Below are 10,255 nucleotides of genomic sequence, written 5' to 3'. Positions count from 1 at the left end.
GGAGGGCACGTATTGCATGGTGCAGGGTGTTATACGCAACTAATGAAGCATCAAACTTTACATCGGAATCTGGGGATGTACTGTATGGTGATTAACATAACATAATAATAAAAAAAAACAGTAGCTGCCTTACATAAAATTATTCTTGCTAAAAACTTTAATCCAAATCTGATCAAGCCCCTGGCCTAATGTTCTCTTTACAGGAAAGGCAGGGGCAAAGGAACAGGTTAAATGACACCAAGAGGAAGCATCAGCCAACTGCAAACAAGGGGCATTCTCAGGTTAACTGGCTTGGTCACTTCAAAAGCAAAATGTCATGGAAAACATGATGTGGGGGCATTTCAGATTATAAGAAACATAAGAAATACAAGAACCGATATATGATTCTTGATTCATTTATAGGTCAGAAAAACCATCTACTTCAATATGGAAAGAGTATTCGATACTGGGAAATCACTGCTAGATGGTATTGTGGTTATGTAAGACAGCACCCTCATGTTTGGGAGAAGTTTGCTAAGTGCTCAGGTAAGAAATCTCAGAATGTCTATAATTCACTTTGAAATAGCTCATAAAGGGGTGCCTGGGTGGCTCAGTCGGTTAAGTGTCCACCTCCTGGTTTTGGCTCAGGTCATGGTCTCAGGGTCGTGAGATTGGGCTCTGGGCTCAGTGGGGAGTCTGCTTCTCTCCCTCTGCCCCTCCCCCTCCACACTCATACTCTCTCTCTCTAAAATAAATAAATAAAATCTCTTTTTTTTAGAGATTTTATTTATTTATTTGACAGAAAGAGAGAGAACACAAGCAGGGGAAGCAGCATAGGGAGAGGGAGAAGCAGGCTCCCCTCCAAGCAGGGAGCCCGATATGGGGCTTGATCCCCGGACCCTGGGATCATGACCTGAGCCTAAGGCAGATGCTCAACCAACTGAGCCACCCAGGCACCCCTAAATAAATCTTTTTTTATAAGTGGGGCATTTTGGTCATTTAGCTGGGCCTCATTTCTGCCCCCATGCTGGCCCCCATGGCTTACATTTGCCCCCACCCCAAACATGTTGGCCAGGTGTGCTGCCATAAGTCATTCCAGCCTTGAGAAGTCACCCACAGAAGGTAGCCCTGTCTAAACCCTCCTTAGCACTGTGCGCTATCCTGTGTGTGTCTAGGGGTGGCTGGCACTTAGGGTTCAGGAAATGTTGCCTATAGTCAAGAGCCCTGTGGTGTAGCTCCATTTCTATTTCTGCCAGACTGGGTGCCACACCTACAACCTCACATTCCCCTTTGACCCTTCATCTCGCACCCACGCCCCCCAGAACCCTGAGTCCTGAGTGGAAGATGCCCACTGCTTAGTCCCAACCCTGGGCTCAGGCCCCAAGGCCACTCAGCTGTCCTTAGCTTCCTTAAGCCTATAGCCCTTCCCTTTCCTCTTACTTCCTACCTCTCCAAGAAAACAGAGGCACTAGGATCTCTCTCAATTTCCTTCCCTTCCCACCTAAAATATACCTGAGGCTCTACTTTGCCTTTCCCTACAAGTTCTCAGAGGATGAGGGATTTCTCCTCTGCTCCAGGGCCCTTCCCTTCACCCACAGCCCATTCACACACCTTGTACCTCCTTTACCTGAGGGACCTCCCAGTCCCATACTTTTAACCTTCCCCTCTCAATTGGCTTCTTCCCAACAGCAATGTACTCACTCAAAGATTTGTTTATTCAATCCACAAATATTTACTGAGGACCTACTCCACATCAGGCCCTGTTCTAGGCATTGAGTACATAGCAGTAAAAGAGTCCTGACCTCTTGGTGCTTCTATTCTAGACAGTGAGAAAGATAAGGGTGTGGACCAGAAAAAAAAAAGCAAATCAGGCTAGAAGACTGTGTAGTACTGGCATAAAGATAGGCTTCTCAGTCAACGGGACAGATTGAGAGCTCAAAAATAAACCCATGCTTCTATGGTCGATTGATTTTTCAACAAAGGTGTCAAGACCATTCATTGGGAAAAGACAGTCGTCAACAAACGGTGCTGGGACAACTGGCTAGCCACATGCAAAAGAATGCAGTGAGATCCCTGTCTCACTATAAAGTAACTCAAAATGGATCAAAGTCTTAAATGTAAGAGCTAAAACTATAAAACTCTCAGGAGTTAACATAGGGTAAAATTTCATGAACTGGGATCAGGAAATGGTTTCTTAGATATTACCAAAAGCACAGCAACAAAAGAAAAAAAAATAGACTAGTTGGACTGCACAGACATGAAAAACTTTTGTATTTTGAAGGATACTATCAAGAAAGAGAAAAGGCAATCCACAGAATGGAAGAAAATATTTATAAATCTTATATGAAATAAAGCACTTGTATTCAGAATATGTAAAGAACTCTTTTAATTCAACAACAACAAAAGGACAAATTTCCCAACTTTAAAAATGCACAAATAATCTGATAAACAAAGACATACAAATGGCCAGTAAACACACTAAAACGTGCTCAGTCATCATTAGGGAGATGCATCATTAGGGAAATGGAAATGAATATCACAATGAGATACCATTTTACACCTACTAGGATGGCTGTACTAAAAAAAAGTGGATAATAACAAGTGTTGGTAAAGATTTGATGAAACTGGAACCCTTATACATTGCTAGTGGGAATGTAAAATGGTGCAGTCGCTTTGGTAACATCTTCAAAAAATTCCTCAGAGTTAAACATGAAGTTACTATCTGGCTCAGCAATTACACTCCTAGGTATATACCCAAGAGAAATAAAAACATATGTCCACCCAAAAATTTTTACACAAATGTTAAAAGTAACATTGTTCATAATAGCCCCAAAGTAGAAGCAAGGCATGTATCCATCAACTGACAGACATCAATTGATCAGTAGATGTGGTCTATCCATAGAGTAGACTATTATTTGGCCATAAAAAGGAGTGCAGTACTGATACATGCTACAAGATGAATGAACCTGTAAAACATTACACTCAGTAAAAGACCACTTTTTAGGGGCACCAGCCTGGCTCAGTCAGTAGAGCATGTCACTCTCGATCTCTGGGTCATGAGTTCAAGCCCCACATTGGGCACAGAGATTACTTAATAAAATTTTTTAAAATAAATAAAAAGCCACATATTATATAATTTCATTATATGAAATGTCCAAAATAGGCAAATCCATAAAGACGAAGAGTAGATTAGTGGTTGCCAGGGCCTAAGAGAAGGGGAGTGACTGCTTATGGGCACAGAGTTTCTCCTTAGAGTAGTGAAAAATGCTCTGGAATTACATAATGGTGATGGTTGCATAACTTTGTAAGTATATTAAAAACCACTGGATCGTACACTTAAAAGGGTAAATTTTATGGTGTGTGAATTATATCTCAGTAAAAAGAAAACAGAGAAATAAGTAGTAAAAAAATCGGATAATTTCGGAGAACGGTAATTGGTGTTAGTCACCTCAACAGAAAGATGTGATAGAGTGACCTGGGGTGGAGAGGGGCTCCTCAAAGTCAGGGAGGAGCCAGGAAGCCCTGTCTGAAGAGGGACTCTTGAGCTGATTGACAGAATCCTGGGAGACCTGGGAGGGCAGTCTTCCAGGCAGAGGAAATAGCAAACACGGGCCCTGAGATGGAACAGTTTACACAAGACCAAGTCTCTTCTGCCTTCAGTCAAGCCCTCTCACTCTGGCTCCTCTCCAACAATTGCCGCCTCCTGTTCTACACAGTCACGGATTTTCCAAACATGGTTTTTGCCTAAGGTCTTCACCTTGGGGATGTGGAGATTTTCCAGATTCTTCTGAGCATGGTTGTTTTCCCAATCACAGTTTTTGCCTGAAGTCTGTACCTGATGAGTACAGAGATTTTCTGGATTGTTCGACATGGTTGGAGTTAATGGAACAAGTTCCCATACTTACATAACTTTCATACGAAATCCTTGGTATACCTGAGAAATGCTTCTCTCCATGTTTCCTTTCAGATGGTTCTTATAAGAAGAGCCACATCTCATCCAAATGAATCTCCCTAGCAGAGCTCCTCAGGAGAGAGGGTGCTGGGAGACCCCCTCAGAGCTTCCCAAGGACCTCACTACAAACTCAGGGCAAGGCTCTAGCCTTGTTTGTCCTAGGACTAGAACCCAGAAAGGGGATGGTTGTCATGGGGAAGCATAATAGCATAATGGCTTTCATTGAGAAGTGAAATCATCTTTTTGGACTGATAGTCAATCAGTTGGCTGAGGGAGTTGATGAGGGGAACTGGCTTTGCCATTTTAGAAACATGGGGGCTGTTTTCTCTAGATCAATAGAGCTAAATCTACAGCCCCAAGGTTTTGATGAAGAAGTAACTTAAAGTGCACATACAGGGGCGTTGGGTGGCTCAGGCTCTTAAACGTCTGCCTTTGGCTCAGGTCACGATCCCAGGGTCCTAGGATGGAGTTCCATGTCGGGCTCCCTGCTCAGCCAGGAGTCTGCTTCTCCCTCCCCCTCTTCCCCTCCTCCCACTAATGCTCACTCTCTCTCTAAAATAAATAAATAAAATATTAAAAAAATAGAGTGCACATAAAATACACCAAAAATTAGATTACTTGTAATATATGACTAAAGAGAAGTCAAATTAGATGTCACCTTTCAACTGTGAGCAGGTTATATACACACTCTCTGGAAATTCTTTAAAGGAGCACTTGATCGGGGGGCGCCTGGGTGGCGGAGCGGTTAAGCGTCTGCCTTCGGCTCAGGGCGTGATCCCGGCATTATGGGATCGAGCCCCACGTCAGGCTCCTCTGCTGTGAGCCTGCTTCTTCCTCTCCCACTCCCCCTGCTTGTGTTCCCTCTCTCGCTGGCTGTCTCTATCTCTGTCTTATAAATAATAAATAAAAAAATCTTTAAAAAAAAAAAAAAGGAGCACTTGATCAAAAATGTGGAAGACCATTTACTTCACCTAGCCCTTACCTCAGAGTCTCATCTCTGCTTTTATCTTACCTGTCCTCCTTCTAGTACTTCTGGAATGACACTGGGTATGAACTCTGTGCCATCCCACCACTTGCCAGAGCAGAGCCTTTCACAAGCCACTCCTTTCTCAGCCTCTATTTTCTTTTCTTTTCTTTTTTTTAAGATTTTTTATTTATTTGAGAGAATGAGAGAGACAAAGAGAGAGAGAGCGTGAGCGGGGGGGTAGGGGCAAAGGGAGACGGAGAAGCAGACTCCCTAGCCCCATGCGGGGCTTGATCCCAGGACCCTGAGACCAGGATCTGAGCCGAAGGCAGACACTTAACCAACTGAGCCACCCAGGTGCCCCTGCCTCTGTTTCCATCTGTAAGATAGGATAATATGCTCTCCATGCAAGGAGATAATTAGTGGGTGAATGTAAAATGGTAATCCTTAGCAGGCAGAAGGTGCAACCACTCTGCTGGCCACAGGCTGCATCCTCCCCAAAAGCGCAATGTTCTTCCACTTCCAACTCCTTCCCCTGGTATCGGTATGTTCAGAAGTGTCTGGCTGGGGGCCGAGGGTGCAACTTAACAGGCTCCCTTACTCCAGATCCTATAGGCTTCTTTATGCTTTTGACCCCATATCTATCTGACTCCAGCTCCTATAGATTGTCTTACAGTTTCTGAAAGCATTGTCTGGCACAAAGAAATGTGTGTTCCCCAAACATCTGAGAATCCATTTAGGGAGGGTTTAAGTTTTACCCATTTGGTCCATAATTCAAACCATAATTCTTTTGTCTAATGGAGACACAAGCTTGGAGGAGAGGGGAGGGGACAGATCAGGCATTAGGAAATGTTTCTCTAGTAATTACTCTGAGCCTCACAGTCCTGGGCTTGGTCAATGGAGATCAGAGAAGTGTACATACACCCTGAGTCTGTTGTAAGGGGTTCACCAACTGGCTGGGATCCTTTTGGGAGCCAATAGTTACTGCAGTGGCTCATGCTGGGGTGGGATCAGGGAAGGGTTCCAGGAGGTGAAGTCTTCTAAACTGGGCCCTGAAGGTTGAGCAGGAGTTTGCCAGACAGGAGAAAAGGCAGAGGAAGGAGCATGGGCACAGACTGGATGACATGTGGCCTGTTCCTGCACAGGGAGTCCACTGGGCAGCTAGGGAAGTGATGAGGGTAAAAGGGCAGGGGTTAGTACCAGCACACACAGGGCTTTCAAAAGAGAATGTGTGAGAAAAAGAACACTTGAAGGTGGAAACTTGAGTCCTTGGGGCTGGGGCTACAGGGTCGTGTTAGCAGACAGAAACCTGGTATTTGGGGTAGAACGGGAACACTGCTGGAAAGCTGTATGGCTTCAGATGTGGCCAGGCTTTCCTTGGTCTTAAGTAGAAGCCTGATCCAGTTCTGGGGGAACCCCCAGGTGGGAAGAGAAAGCAATTCTCAATTCCTAGACCCATAAGAAGGGATGGTTGTGGTGTTCACCAGCAGCATTCAGGATTAATTACCAAAGACCTCCATACCTCCCCCCAAACCTGGCTGTGGAGTCAGAAAGCAGACGATGCTCATGTCTAGGAGGGATAAAGAGCTTGAACTGGAGATGGTATTAGGAGTTTGGCTCTGACAAAGTCATGCTTCCTCTCTGAAAGATGGAGATAACAACAGTGCCCAACTCAGGACTAAATGAGAGGGTGTCTTGGAGAACAGCTGGCACAAAGGGGGAGAAGCCACAACTGTTACCGGAACAAGGCAGTTTTAGCGTATCCCATAGGCAAGGCCCTGGCCAGGGTTGTGTTTTTAGAGGAAGTGTCAATCTCTCCTGGACACTGCTGGCAGAGCGAGCTTTGTACTGCATAGATGTGATCCACAATCTGCTCCTTAACTTTCCATGGTTCCCTACTGTCCTCAAGAGAAAGCCTAAATTCTTTAACTTGAACAATAAGGCCCTGTACGTTCAGGCACCCATGGCCTTTCCCTTCCTCACCTGAGACCTGTTACTGCTTCCCTGACTGCACCTGAGCCCCACTCCCCCAGAACCCTCAGCACCTTTAGCTTCTCTCTTAGTGTTCAGCTCTCTACCTGGTTTTCACTTATCTGTCTTCCTCACAAGGTTATAAGGGGAGAACTCAATAAATACCTGCTGAATGAATGAATGAAAGGGGGGGCAGTTCTAAGAAAAAAGGGGTCACTGTACACTGGCCAAATGCCTTGACAGTTTTCTATCTCAGCAGGATAGGAATTATCAGTAACCATAATTCACATATGAGGAAACTGAGGCTAAGGTCATCTCACAGCCTGACACTTAAATTCCTGAGCACCTGTGGGTGAGGCAGGCACTGTGTTGGGCCCTCACAGATGGTATCTGTGTGCCAGCTAAGAGCAACAGATACAAGGCCAAGCACACCAGATGACAGTTAAGGCCCTGAGACCTTGCAGAAGAGCTTAGACTTTTGGTCTTCAGTTCTTCACAGAGCTGCTCAAGGGTTAAAGGAACTAATGTGTGCCAAGTGCCCATCGTGGTGTCCAGTACACAGCATAGACATAGCAAGTATTTGATTCTAATCTTTGTCTTACGGATGGGAGACACAGGTGCAGAAAAGTTCCCTGAGCTAAGACAAGGAGGGTAGGACAGAGCCCTGTCCCTTCTTCCCTGACTTCAATAGCCAGTGTCCTTGTGAGAATATGTGGTCCTGTGGGTCCCCTCAACGCAGAGCTGACACACAGGAGGTGCTTGGCCAGGGCCTGTTGGATGCGGAGGCCCCAGACAGGAATGTTGTAGTTGAGACCACTGCAGTCAAGTTCTACTTAAGAAGCAGGAAGGGCCTCCTGAGGTCACCCCAGGGAAGTCCAAGAGGTTTAACCTGGGGTTCCAGCCTTCCCAAGGCCCATCAGTAACCCGTTCATCCCAGCTGCCTGTCACCCTTTAGCCCCTACTTCTTTCTCTTGGGGGCTGGGATGTTGGAAAGAGGGTTTCCTGTAGGGCAGTGATGTCCAGAGGTCAGCTCTGGGAGTAACCATTGTGCCCGCACATCTTCATACCTTAATACCTTTATTTAACTGTCTCTTCTGGAGGCCTGGGGCTTCCTGAAGCAGGGATTTCATCCTTTGTTTTCCCAGCACCCAGCATATTGCCCAGAATGCAGGAAATGGTTGCTGAATGAAGCAATGAATTACATTTCAGGGTTCATCAGGTGCTTAGTCTGTACAGGCCCCTAAAACTTACCTTTACGTTAGAGAAATCTCACAGCCACCCTGTGCATTTGGAAGCCACAGGCGAGGAAACTGAGGCTTGGGGCTGTAGAGTGACTGGCTCAAGGCCAAACAGGGGCAGCTCTCAGGCCCTTTGGATGGTCTGTGGGAGAGTAAGAGGTTGAGACGAGCCTTGATGAATTGGGGCAATTGGCAGGGTGTAATTGTCAGTCAGAAATGCTTAGCTCAAATTATTAGGTGTGAAGAAGGAAACAGTCAAAGCTTCCCTACTGAATCGCCCAGAAGGGGTTGGCAGGAGTGACTCCTTAGCAGAACAAGGTCTGGTCCCTGTACGGCAGGACCCTGGCGTGTAGACCCAGCTCTTCTCTGGCTGGTCCTAGTGCACTGAACACTGCTTTGCACTGGGAACCTTCAGAGTACCTCAGAGGCCCCCTGGGGTCATAGATGGAGGCGGGGCATTACTCTGGTTCCCGTGGGGAATCTACCCTCTAAGAAAGTCTGCTTGCTGTCTTGGCAGGGCCTGCATCCCAGCACTTGACGGTGTGCTAAGCCTGTTTGTTTACCTGTGTGCCTCCATGGCTGGACAGTGGGCCTTGGAGAGTAGGAGGTTAAGGGCATCCTGAGCTCCTAGCCTACCCGGGCCAGTCTCGGGGTGAAGGACGGGAAAGGCTGAAGGGTGGAGTTTAGGGACCCCTATGCCGATGCCGTGCAGGGCAAGGCCAAAAGTGGCCTTTCTCCCAAGTGGGCTCACGGCTAACTGATAGAAGGGCTGCGGGTAAACACTCCACTGGGGCAATAATTATGCACATTTACTAAGCCCAGGGAGGAATGGTGGTCACGTGGCTCTCGAGGGCGGTGCCCTCAGCTTTGAGATGGAGTTAACTCTAATCACAGAAGGCTTTCTGGAGGAGGCGGGATTTTTATGGCGGTAGATCGTGGTTTTCTCTGAACAGCGAGGATGCCCTTAGCATTTTAGGTAACAGCTAGCTGCTGCGGTGAGCTTTTTGCCGGGGTACAGGCCCAGGGGGCGACGGAGTCAGACCGAATTGGGGGAAGGGTCTACGGGGCCGGAGTCCCGGGGTGAGGCTGGGTTTGGGCTCCTTGACCTGTCCTTGCGCCGTCTTTGATGATTGGACGCATCGCGGCCGCTCTAGGCCAGGGCTGCGGGGCCCGGAACGCTGGGTGCAGGCCTCGAGGTCCAAGGCGCCCTGGGAGCAGACAGCACCGGGCCGAAGATTAGGCCATTAGGCCTTGTTGGGCCAGCCGGGCGGTCCGCCCTCCCAACGCAGTTCCGCCGGGGTCCCGAAGCCCGGCTCGCAGGGGCGAGGCGCGCGCTCCCGGGGGAATTAGGGCTGCCGAGCCGGCGGCCTGCGCCGGGCGGCTGTGGCACGAGAGGGCCATCTGCCTGGGTGCGGAGAACTGCAGCGTCCGCGGTGCGAGACGCGGCCCCTCCGGGCCCCCAGCCCGCGTCCCCTGCCCCGCGCGCACACACCTACTGACGCCCGCCCGCGGGCCCGAGTCCCCGTGCCAGGCCCAGACCCAGACTAGGCGCGGGAGGCGGTGCAGGGATTAGTGGACCCCTCCCCCCAGCGCTCCCCTCGCCCCGCCCGAGGCAGCGAGGACCCCTGGGCCCGGGGGTGGTGAGGGAGCTTCGTCCCGGCGGTGCCCCGGGCTGGGGACACGGCCTCACTGGGCGGGGGCCGCACGGCGGCAGGCCGAGGTGCGGGCGCGCTGTCAGGCTGCTGCCCGGCTCCGGTGCGGGGGTGGGCTCAGCGCGGGGGTCGCCTGGCCTCATCCCCCGGCCGAGGCCACGGCCGGGCAAGCAGTGCCCGGGCGGGTAACCCGACCCGACCCGGCTCCCGGTCGCTGCTCACCCCGCAAGGCCGGGCAGGGGGAGGGAGAGAAATGGGGGGGAGGGGGAAGGGAAGGGGTGGTGGGTGAAGGGCCGTGGGGACCGCAGGGCCGAGTCTCCGGCCTGTCTGCGCTGCTCTAGGGCGGCTGCCCGTGTTGCCCGGGAAGAGCCAGCCCCCTGCCTCGCGGGCGTCGGGCCTGCGGCAGGAGGGAGCCCTGAGGCTGCACAAGCTTGGCTCGGGGAGGCAGACCCGAGCTGCTGCCTCCATTTTGTTTCCTGCTCAGCTTGGTCTGTGGTGG

This window comes from Ailuropoda melanoleuca, chromosome 3, assembly GCF_002007445.2.
Source record: "Ailuropoda melanoleuca isolate Jingjing chromosome 3, ASM200744v2, whole genome shotgun sequence".
Taxonomy (NCBI): Eukaryota; Metazoa; Chordata; class Mammalia; order Carnivora; family Ursidae; genus Ailuropoda; species Ailuropoda melanoleuca.
This window is presented reverse-complemented; position numbering follows the sequence as displayed.